The sequence below is a fragment of the Lolium perenne genome, chromosome 4 (assembly GCF_019359855.2).
Source record: "Lolium perenne isolate Kyuss_39 chromosome 4, Kyuss_2.0, whole genome shotgun sequence".
Classification (NCBI taxonomy): domain Eukaryota; kingdom Viridiplantae; phylum Streptophyta; class Magnoliopsida; order Poales; family Poaceae; genus Lolium; species Lolium perenne.
This window is the reverse complement of record NC_067247.2, coordinates 258,227,611-258,239,518: the sequence shown is the minus strand read 5'-3', so window position 1 is coordinate 258,239,518 and position 11,908 is coordinate 258,227,611.

The window sequence follows — 11,908 nt, the reverse complement described above, 5'->3', positions numbered from 1 at the left end:
ACTCAGGGCATTTTGAAGAATTATTGGCTAAAATAGGCCGGAATCATGATGATTGGTCTACACCTGAACCAACCCCGACACCGATACTGAAGAAGAGGGGCTTAATTAAATTGAATGATGAAGATATGAGGGAAGCCAAGAAGTCTCTCAAGGAGAAAGGTATTAAATCTGAAGATGTGAAGAATCTTCCTCCCATAGAAGATATATGTGAGATAATTCCCCCTTCATCCATGATTGAGGTAAACTCCCTTCAACGCTTTACTAGGGAAGATATTCCGTATTCGAAACCTCCTGCACAATGCTTAGATGAGTTTGATAATTATATTGTTAAGCAAGAAAATTTTAATATGAGAGTAGAGAATCATTTGATGGAAAATTCTCGAGCTATTAGTGAATTGCATGATATTATAGAGAGAACCTCCAATGATGTTAAGATGCTTGTTAAACATTTTCATATGGTTCAAACTCAAATTGATCAACTCACTAAAGTGCAAAATGACTTGTTGGGGAATAATTCTAAAGAGAAACATGCTTATGAAGTAACAACTAGAGGTGGTGTCTCTACCCAGGATCCTCTATATCCTGAAGGGCATCCCAAAAGAATTGAACAAGATTCTCAACGCATTGAACCTAGTGCTCCTTCTAAGAAGAAAAAGAAGAAGAAACATAAAAATGTTGTAGAATCCTCTGAACCTGCTAATGATCCTAATAGTATTTCTATTTCTGATGCTGAAACTGAAAGTGGTAATGAACATGATAATGATAATGATAAGAAGGATGCTTCTGATAAAGAAGAGGTAGAAGATGAACCTGAAAAGCATGCTAAAAATAAAAAGTACACTAAAGAAGATTTTATTGCTGAGAAACATGGTAGTGAAAGAGAACCTTGGGTTCAAAAGCAAATGCCTTTTCCTGCTAAGAAACTAAAATCAAAGGAAGAAGAACACTATAATAAATTTTGTGATTGGATGAAACATTTATTCTTGCAAATCCCTTTGACTGATGCTATTAAATTGCCTCCTTATTCAAAGTATATGAAAGATATTGTTACTAACAAAAGGAAAATCCCCAATGAGAAAATTTCCACTATGCTTGCTAACTACTCTTTCAATGGCAAAGTTCCAAAGAAGTTGGGCGACCCAGGTATACCTACTATTCCTTGTTCTATCAAGAATAATTATGTTAAAACTGCTCTATGTGATTTGGGAGCCGGTGTTAGTGTTATGCCTTTTTCTCTTTATAAGAGACTTTACTTAGATAAGTTGATACCTACTGATATATCTTTGCAAATGGCTGATAAATCTACTGCTATTCCTGTTGGTATATGTGAGGATGTTCCTGTTCAAGTTACTACTAACTACTTGATATTAACTGATTTTGTTGTGTTGGAAATGCCTGAAGATGATAATATGTCTATTATTCTTGGGAGACCCTTTCTTAACACCGCAGGGGCTGTTATTGATTGCAATAAAGGGAAGGTTACTTTCAATGTTGATGATAAGGAGCATACCGTCTATTTCCCCAAGAAGATTGATAAAGTATGTGGAGTCAATACTATTTTTAATGTGAGAACTATCAAAGTGGGAACTATTGATTGTCCTATATATGAGCCTAAAGAAGAATATCAAACTCTCGTGATTGGATCCATATCAATACAATTCAAGGTAACATGATTGATTTGAGGTTTATTTCTTCTTATGCTATGTAAAATTTATTTGGTGGCAAGACCTGATCAACCTTGTTAACAAGTACTTTTTATATGCATAGAGGAGGTAAACAACATCTCTTTCTTCCTCCACTTGCCCTAGTTGCTGTAGCACTTTTAATTTGCAAAGTTCCTTAGTTAATTGGAGATTTCAAAAAATTTCCTGGCCAGTAATAATAAACTTAATACCCAGAAATGTGCATTTTTCAAAGTTTTCAAAAATTCACAAAAATTATACCGTTGGTCCTATTTTTCGACGAGGCACCTGGGAGCACCAGAGGATGACCTGTGGGGCACCACAGGGTGCCACACCACAGGCCGGCGCGGCCAAGGAGGTGGGCGCGCCACCCTGTGGTGTGGGCCCCTCCTTGCCCCACTATCTCATCTCTTTCTTCCAGCATCTTCTCTCTCCCGAAAAAACTCGAACCAGTTTCCTCTCACTCGCGTTTTTGCTCAAGAGCTCAGGATTTTTTCGATCTCTTTGCTCAGCCCAGATTTCTGTCTGAAATTTGGCACATTTGCTCTCCGGTATGTGACTCCTCCACCTATCCAAGTAGAATTTTGTTTGGTTGAGTATATCTTGAATATTTTGCTGCTGTAGGTAACATGTTTAGTGAGCTTGCATGCTTGTTCTAAGTTGTATAAACTAGTTTTGATGCATGATTAGTACTCTAGCATGTTCCTATAGTAGTTCCCCTTGATTATATGGCACCAAATCAAATCTTATATCACTTGTTGAAAATTTCAGAGAAGAGATGAAGAAGTTCAACTTTGGAGAGTTGTTCAAGAAAGGAACAACCAGCACCGGGAGGCCTTCTAGGGCCGCCACCCGGCTTAGGCGATTGTACAATGAGGATATCATCGCGCCTAGCTTCGCGCCCGAAGAGGACAACGGGGCTCCTAATGCTTCATCTTTTCCATGCTATGATTTTCTGAGAAATGCAGGGATATTGGATGATTTCTTCACCCTTGTCAATAGGGCGGGCTTAACCACCTACGTGGAAGACGAAAGGGAGCAATACTATATGCTCACCAAAATTTTCGTCGAGAGCTTCAGGTTCAACAACACGCAATACGAGCCGACAGTTGCATTCAAGATCTATGGTAATCCTGTTACTATGGAATTGGAAGATTTTTGTCGTGCATTGGATATTGCCCCTGTAGGTACAGCAAGTAGGATTGATGACAACCCCCGGGACTTGTTGGAGCTCTACCGAGGGATCACCGATGATGATTGTCGCACCATTCAGCGTGGCAAGATAAGGAACATTCAACTCCCCGCCATTAAGTATTTTGCATATTATATTGCTACTAGCATTCTTGGTAGGGAGAACACTAGCAATATTTCTAGTTACCATCTTGCTTTCTTGAATATTGCACTTACTGGTCGGACATCTTATCACCTTGGTTCTCTTATTGCTCGCCGTCTGTCTAGTAGGGGGCCTATTTTTGGAGGAACTATTGCACTGCGCGTTTTAACATATTTAAGACTTCCTCTTGATCCTAATGATGTGCCATTGATCCCTAGGAGACTCGATATTGCTGCTATGAAGAGTCATCATTTTGTTACCGCTGATTCTACTTTAGATAATATGGTCTATAGAATGTTGTTTGCTGACGGGGATGAGAAGGAAATCCCTCTCCCCCAACCAGGTTTGTTCAGTATTGATAGGCAATCATGGTCTTGCACTAAGGAGGAGGTGGATGAACATATGAAGATACAAGACTTCCACCAGCAGCATGACTCCGAGGACGCCGAGGCCTCCCACGACTACACCGTCACGTATCCGGGTGCTTCTTCTAGCACATGCCCGGAATATGATCCATCTTCGTCGTACTACGGAGATACTACCTCATGGTCTCGATGGGATTGAACTCCACTTAGGCCAAAAGCCTAAGCTTGGGGGGAGGTATACCGGCATCACTCATTCTTTGCATATTATGATTGCTGGATACTTGTACATACTTGTTTTGCTTGTTTGAATAGTTTTCTAATGAGAGGGAGATGATATTTGGGGAAGTGCTGCCTGAAAACAGATTCTGGGCTGTTACTAGAAAAATTCGTGCGCACAGCCAGAACGTTATTTTGAGCTGCCAATTTTTGTGCAGGTTCCCCAGGTTGTTATCTAACTTTCATTAGTTGAACACTTTTCGAGCTGAGCAACGTAAGATTTTTGTAAAAATCGATTTCTGTACTGCTGTCAGGTTTTGGCAGATTTCTGTCATCCTGCTGTTATGTGTTTCTTTTAGTTTTCATTTTCTTGTTCTTGCTTTGTTTCTTTCCTAAAACACAAAAAGACCAAAAATATTTCTGTTGTTTCTCTTCACCACTTGTTTACTTTAGTTTCTTGCATTTGTTTCGCTTTATTTGCTATTGCTAGTTTGCTATAAGAAAACCCAAAAAGATTTTGCTTTGTTTGTTTGTTTCCTTTTGTTCTTGTTCTCAAATTCGAAAACACCAAAAATATTTGCTGTTCTTCTTTGGTTTGTAAAGTTCATCTTGAGTTCAATGGTCTTCGGTGGCTGGAGCGTGGTTTTCATTTCATATTGTCCAAGGTACACGAGTGAAAGGCAATAATGACGATCTACGACAACTGGATTGCGGTGAGAGGCTGGTATGAACTCTATTTGTTTTCATTTTTGTACATATACTCATCCATGTGAGCATGCTTAGTTGGTTCATGTGAGGTATATGTTATTTGAGAAAGTCTAGTAGTTTATGATCTCTCATGTTTAGCTCCAATCTATTAATATGAGTAGCATGTCATGGATGTTTGCTTGCATTGTTTTATTCATAAGTAAGTATGGCATTGTGGTATCCTCCTCTGAATAATTCATTTATATCGACTTGGCACATGCTCACGCATGCATATAACTGAACAAAAAGTCAATTAAGCCTCGATGATTTATATTGCTTCAGAGTTCTTGTATCATTTTTATGCCTCCGTTAATTTATTTTGCCGCAAGCATGATTATGACAGTTACTGCTCTCTTGATTTGTCGCTTCCTAGTCTATTGCTAGCCTTCACTTGTACTGAGCGGGAACGCTGCTCGTGCTTCCAAACACATGAAAACCAAGTTATTCCAGAGTGTCCACCATAAATACCTATGCATGGCATTTCAAACCATTCCAAGTAAATTCTCATGCGCTACCTTTAAAACATTCAAAATGCTTCTCAATTTGTGTTTATGTTTCATAGCTCATGAGGAAGTATGTGGTGTTTAGCTTTCAACCTTGTCATTTACTTTTGACGGACTCTCATATGGACTAGTGGCACATCCGCTTATCCAATAATTTTGCAAAAAGAGCTGGCAATGGGATTCCCAGTCCCGAATTAATTAACTTAAATAGACACTCCTCCATGGTATGTGATTGTTGGATGGCACCCGAAGGATTCGGTTAGCCATGGCTTGTGTAAGCAAAGGTTGGGGGGAGTGTCATCATCATAATAAAACTAAAATAAAAAGGCACTCCTTCATGGTATGAGATTGTTGGCAGGCACCCGAGGATTCGGTTAGCCATGGTTTGCGTAAGAAAGGTTGGAAGGAGTGCCACATAAACATGCAAATAATTCATGGGAGCCGCTCTTGAAAGTCCGGTTGGCGAGGTAGTTAGTGTACCCATTACCATTCGTTGACAACAACAAACACCTCTCAAAATAATTTTACTCCTGTCTTTATAAAAATGAAAAGCTCTAGCGCATGTTAATCTCTGCTTCCCTCTGCGAAGGGTCAATCTTTTACTTTTATGTTGTGTCTCCATTATTTCTTTGAGCACTATCTTGAGAGCACGACTGTCATTCTTAGTATAATATGCTTGTCTCAAAATATGATCGATTGTGGTATAACTTTGATGCTTTTATCTTTGACAATCACTACTTCTAGTCTTTCTATGAACTCCAGAGGTGCCTGGGCATTTATGTTTTGCCAATCAAATACAGGCAAGCGGGATACCACTTTATCATACTCTCTTATGAACATTGCAATCTTGCTTATATACATGATTCATGATGCTTATTATTAATTGTTGGTACCTTTCCATGATTGACATAGCTGTTAGATGATCTTATTTGCACGTATCTCATTATGAACTGCTTAAGTATTAGCCATAGCATGAGAATATATACATCATATGAGCAAATGTGTTCGTGAAAGTTCTTTTATCGCTCAGTTGTTAACTGAATTGCTTGAGGACAAGCAATAAGCTAAGCTTGGGGGGAGTTGATACGTCCAAAACGTATCTACTTTCCCGAACACTTTTGCTATTGTTTTGCCTCTAATTTGTGTATTTTGGATGCAACTAACACGGACTAACGCTGTTTTCAGCAGAACTGTTCTGGTGTCTCGTTTTTGTGCAGAAATCCAACTTTCGGGAAAATCCTCGGAATTTACGCAGAAGGCCCTATTTTCCCAGAATACTGACGGAGCCAGAAGGACAAGTAAGGTGGAGGCCCGAGGGCCCCACACCATAAGGCGGCGCGGCCTAGGGGGGCCCGCGCGGCCCTATGGTGTGGCCCCCTCGGCCGGCCTCCGACGCCCTCCTTCAGACTACTTATTGGCCTCGACCTAAAAACGCACGAAGAGAAGTCGAAGTCACCAGAAACCCTCCAGAACGCCGCCACATCGCGAAACTCCGTCGCGGGAGCCAGAAGTCTCCGTTCTGGCACTCCGCCGGGACGGGGAATTGGAGGAGATCATCGCCGCCATCACCGCCAACGCCTCTACATCAACCAGCCATGTTTCCCCCATCCATGTGTGAGTAATTCCCCCGCTGTAGGCCGAAGGGGATGGTAGGGATTGGATGAGATTGGTCATGTAATAGCATAAGATTGTTAGGGCATAGTGCCTAGTGTCCGTAAATGGTACTTTGATGATATTGTTGCAACTTGTTATGCTTAATGCTTGTCACTAGGGCCCGAGTGCCATGATCTCAGATCTGAACATGTTATTGTTTCATCATGATATTCATTGTTTATGGTCTTACCTATAAGTTGTATACACATGTCGCTGTCCGGAACCAATGGCCCCGAAGTGACAAGAATCGGGACAACCGGAGGGGATGGTAGTGATGTGAGGATCACATGTGTTCACGGAGTGTTAATGCTTTGCTCCGGTACTCTATTAAAAGGAGTACCTTAATATCCAGTAGTTTCCCTTGAGGCCCGGCTGCCACCGGCTGGTAGGACAAAAGATGTTGTGCAAGTTTCTCATTGCGAGCACGCACGACTATATATGGAACACATGCCTATTGATTGCTTTGTACTTGGACACCGTTTTATTATTATCTGCAAATGCCCTGCTATGATTGTTACATGAGTTTCTCTCATCCATGCAACGCCCGTTCATCCGTCCCCGTGCCTACAGTATTTTAATCCTGCTGTTTACTAAAATCACTATTGCTGTCTTTGTTACTCTGCTGCTGTTATTTCACTATCGCATCGCTATAAAACTGTTACTACTGATAAACTCTTGCGAGCAAGTCTATTTCCAGGTGCAGCTGAATTGACAACTCCGCTGTTAAGGCTTTCAAGTGTTCTTTGTCTCCCCTTGTGTCGAATCAATAAATTGGGTTTTACTTCCCTCGAAGACTGTTGCGATCCCCTATACTTGTGGGTCATCAAGGGGCAGCGTCGGGGCAGCCAGGGGGCTCCCTCCCCATAGGTCGGCGCGGCCAGGGGGCCACCCGCGCCGCCATATGGTGTGGGTCCCCTGCTGCTCTTCCTTGACTCCTCTTCGGTGTTCTGGAAGACTCCGTGGAAAATAGGGCCGTGGGCTTTTGTTTCGTCAAATTCCGAGAATATTTCCTGTGTAGAATTTCTGAAACCAAAAACAGCAGAAAACAGGAACTGGCGCTTCGGCATCTTGTTAATAGGTTAGTCCCGGAAAATGCATCAAAATGATGTAAAGTGTATGTAAAACATGTGAGTATTGTCATAAAACTAGCATGGAACATAAGAAATTATAGATACGTTTGAGACGTATCAGGCAATGAGAGCTCAAAGTTAAGAAGTACCATACTTTTTGGAAGGTTTATAAAAAACTTGTTAATCTTGCTTACTCTGCAAAGAGTTTTTCTTTTACTTTTATGTTGAGTCTTCACCTTCTTCTTTATGCACCAATTAAGATAGCATAGTTTTAATTCTTAGTGCAATGTGCATAGTCCCAAAATTATTATTGATTGATTCATGATTATGCTATTGCTTGTTCTCAAATTACTTGTATCTAGTCACCCTCTGAACTTTAAAGGTGTCCTATCATTTAAGTTTTGCTGCTTCATAAAGGACATGTTGAGTACCACTTTACTATGTTTTCTCTATGCTCATAAGCAAACAGTTGCTTTCAATGTACAGTTATTCATGATCATTTGTTTAAGTTACTTCTCATGTTATAACATAGTTGCTAAGTTCTATTGTTAGAATTATATCTATTATGCCTATGTTTAGAGTACTTTGATCCCAGCTCACAATCCTTTACAATGCTTGATCAAGATTGTGTTGGCTTCATGTCACCTCAAAAGTTATTTTGTTATCACTTACCTACTCGAGGACGAGCAGGAGTTAAGCATGGGGATGCTTGATACGTCTCAAACGTATCTATAATTTTTGATGCTCCATGATTGTTTTACACCAATTTATATATGTTTTGCTCATGCTTCGTTGCACTTTTATACATTTTCCAGCACTAACCTATTTACAAGATGGCACAGTGTCAGTTCCCTATTTTTCTGTTCTGTATTTCAGAAAAGTTGTACAAGAAATATTCTTGGAATTGGACGAAAAAAAGCCGAAGTCAATATTTTACCGTAACAAAGACGAAGTCCGAAGGGGAGTCGAAGAAAGGCAGCAGGGCAGCCACACCACACCTAGGCGTGGCCTGGCCCTGGCCCGCGCCTAGGGGTGGTGTGGCCCCCCTGGCCTCCACCAACATCGCCCCTCCACCTATTTAATCACGATCTCGGGAAAACCCTGGACACCCGAGCCTCCATCCATGAAAAGTTCTGTCGCAGCCATCATTGCAGACCCTAGCTCGGGAGGGTTCTGAAGCTCATCCCGGCACTCTGCCGGAGGGGGAAATCATCATCGGAGGCCTCTACATCACCATGCCTACCTCCAAAGTGATGCGTGAGTAGTTCATCCCTGGACTATGGGTCCATAGCAGCAGCTAGATGGTTGTCTTCTTCAATTTGTGTCTCATGTTTAGATCTTATGAGTTATCCTAGATGATCAAGATCATCCTTATGTAATGCTACATGTTGTGTTTGCTGGGATCCGATGAATATTGTGTACTATGTTGAGATCGATTATATATTCTTGTCATATGTTATTTGTGATCTTGCACACTCTCCGTTGCTAATAGATACTCTGGCCAAGTAGATGCTTGTGACTCCAAGAGGGGGTATTTATGCTCGATAGTAGGTTTATGCCTCTAGTTTTCTGGAAGAGTGACAATAATTTCTAAGATTGTAGATGTGATGTTCCTATTAGGGAGAAAATAACAATGTTTTATCCAAAAGGGTAATTCTATTGTTTACTTTACACACATTGTTTAATGCGATAATCTATTGCTTGCAACTTAATATTGAAAGGGGTTCGGACGATAACCGGAAGGTGGATTATTAGTCATAGATGCAGTTGGATTACTGTCTATGTATTATGTTGTAATGCCCAAACGAATCTCATAGTAATCATCTTGTCATGTATGGTCAGTATTCTGTCAATTGTCCAGCTGTAATTTGTTCACCCAGCATGTTATTTATCTTTATGGAGAGACACCTCTAGTGAACTGTGGACCCCGATTCTTTCCTTTATACTGATAAATTCATCAACTGCAACCGTGTTCTGTTTATTTACTGTAAGCTTTGTTCTCTTTAATTGCTGCAAACATCTCCTTCCACTCGATACGTTTAATTCTTTGTGTTCAGTAAAATCGGTGAGATTGACAACCTCACTGTAAGTTGGGGCAAAGTATTTTCGTCGTGTTGTATGCATGTTCCACATTGTTGCTGATGCTGGTAGTGCGTCCTGCCAATAGTCAGCTAGCAACACCTTCAGAAGTCACGCCTTTCTCCTACTAGTCGATTAAACCTTGGTTTCTTACTGAGGAAAAACTTGCTGTTGTGCTCATCATACCTTCCTCTTGGGGTTCCCAAACGGTGTGAAGTCTACGCTACGAGCACCATCAATCATTTCAACCTCTAGTCTTGCTAATTCGTCTATTAAATTCATCGCATCATCACTTGATTCTTCTTCTAAAATATCATTCTCTACTTCATCGGTTTCTATGATCGAATATATTGACTCGTCATCTTTTATTTCATCATCATATATATACCAATATATTCTCATTAACACTATCTATAATTAACACTCTTTCTTGCTCTTCATATTTACTAGAGTACCTTTTCTGGTCTTTATTAGGACCAGTTGTGCTTAAACGAGTAGGGGAGTTGCATATAAAGCACCTACATGTCTTGTCATATGATTTTCTAGGATTATATCTTCTTACATTTCTATTATGTAAGAAATGATCTCTATTATCAGACCTCCTTAAGAAATATCTTTTCTTCTTTCTGAAGTTTCTATTATCTCTTCGTTGAGGTTTATAATGTTTTTTGCTCTTATACCATTCTTCTCCATATGTTAATGTTATTTAGACAATGTTATTGCAGAAATTATAATATGCTCTCTTCATAGATCTTTGAGCTCGAATATTTGTACATATCTTTCTTAGTTGTTTGAAAACAAATGATATGGCTTGGGATATATTTAGAGCCATTCCCACTGTTTCTTTTTCTTATATTCCTAGAATATTATCAACCCTAAAGGGTTTGGTAATTTATTAAAATATCTTTCATCCACGCCTGCATTATAACCTTGGTTAGCAGTGGTAGCATTCTATAAATAATGTTGAGAAAAATCTTTGATACCTTTCCAACTTGTTAATGTTAAATTTTCTATTTCTCTCAACCTTTCATTTTGTAACGCGGTAAATCCTAATTCTGAATCTTCTTTTATGACTATACTTGATATAATGTTAACAAAGTTATTTGGGTTACTTCCAGCCCTTTTCAATTCTTCATAATTATTAGGAAATGCTTCTACCCATTGTTCCCATAGAACCTTTGCAGATTCTCCTGAAAATGTTTCAATATATGTTAACATGTCTTCCACCTTAGGTCCTACATTATGTTGATTTTGTATATATTTCTGAACCATTATGCTTTCAAGATGCTAAATATATTCGGCCAATCTATCGGATCATGGGCTGCTAGATTTAATATTGCACCATCATATTTGGTGTTATGAAATTGTACCGTCTTTTCGAAAAATTCTTGGTAAAATTTGAAAATTCAAGAAAAAATTGATAATCTTAATCATAGTCCTAATCCCAATCATAATTTTTTAAGCATCTCCTGCATGCATGCAACCCAAAGGAATCAAGACATTCGTCGCATGGAGACGAGAAGAAGCCAATCAAGCTAAAGAGAAGGCCACAAGTTTCAAGACACAATAGTGCTAGTCTACCAAGGCTACATCAATAATACGATGTCTACAAAGGCCAAGAGCATATGTTTGGTGGCACATATGACATCCATACAATATGCTCTCGTGAATTCTTGAAGTGTGAAGCTACAAAGGCTGCCACGAATACATGACATCTGCCTCTCAGCATGCCAATAATATGTGTAAATACGGTGGCACGTACTATCATGCATATAAGCGCCACGTTGTGTTTGTGAAGAAGCAGCGACAAGAGCCACGATGGCAGTACAGGAGGCCCTCTCCTTCTATAAAAGGGGAGCCATGCATGCCTCACAAGAAGGACACCAAGCAGTCTACAAGCAGAAACACACCAGCAACCATAAGAGCAGAGAATTAGAGCTAGCAAGGCCGAAAAGTGCTTTTAGCACACTAGCTCCAGTGCTCTCGCTCATTTAAAAAAATTGAAAAATATTTTTACAAGTTATAAAAAATCATGAAAATAATTCTGTAGATTACCAATGATACATCCCACAATCATGGAAAATCCTAATCCGAAATTATTTTTATTTTGACCTGGACAAAAATGACAAATTGTGATATGTTTTGGAGATTTGAAAATGACTACTCAGATCTACAATTTTGTCATTTTTGTGTAGCTCAAAATATTAAGTATTTGAAATTGATTTTTTGCCCGTCTGTGGGATACATCATTGACTATGTG